General features: G+C 48.9%; 1 protein-coding gene across 1 annotated transcript in view; it reads right to left on the bottom strand.

Moving 5' to 3' along the window:
* LOC104074946 (microtubule-actin cross-linking factor 1-like) overlaps window positions 1–325 on the bottom strand; it is a gene marked incomplete at both ends in the record, with an annotated part of 36,189 nt that overhangs the window by 35,626 nt on the left and 238 nt on the right. The window lies entirely within an intron of this gene.

Genomic DNA, 325 nt, shown 5'->3' with positions numbered 1-325 from the left:
GGAAGAGCTCCGAGGACCTTGGATGAAAGTGTGGATGGAAGTGCTGCTATTCATGGAGAGCAGAATGGGCAGCAGTAACACATAAAACATCGCAGCACTCCCATACTCTAGAGTTTAAAAGCTTTGCTTTTTTGCTTCTCTCCCCAGCCTCATTCAAGATGTTTTTTCTTGCAACCTGATGCATTTGTTGCTCTTTCCAAGCATCCACCCCTCAGCTACCTGGCAGAAGAGATGATTTCCAGGTAAAAGAGACATTGCTTCCTGCAAGCCTCACCTACATCTCCAAGTACAGACCATCACCAACCGCAGCGGTGGGCAGGGGCCC

This window comes from Fulmarus glacialis, unplaced genomic scaffold (genome assembly GCF_000690835.1).
Source record: "Fulmarus glacialis isolate BGI_N327 unplaced genomic scaffold, ASM69083v1 scaffold18913, whole genome shotgun sequence".
In the NCBI taxonomy this organism is placed as follows: Eukaryota; Metazoa; Chordata; class Aves; order Procellariiformes; family Procellariidae; genus Fulmarus; species Fulmarus glacialis.
The sequence above is the reverse complement of the archived record's forward strand: the minus strand, read 5'-3'. Positions and strand labels throughout refer to the sequence as shown.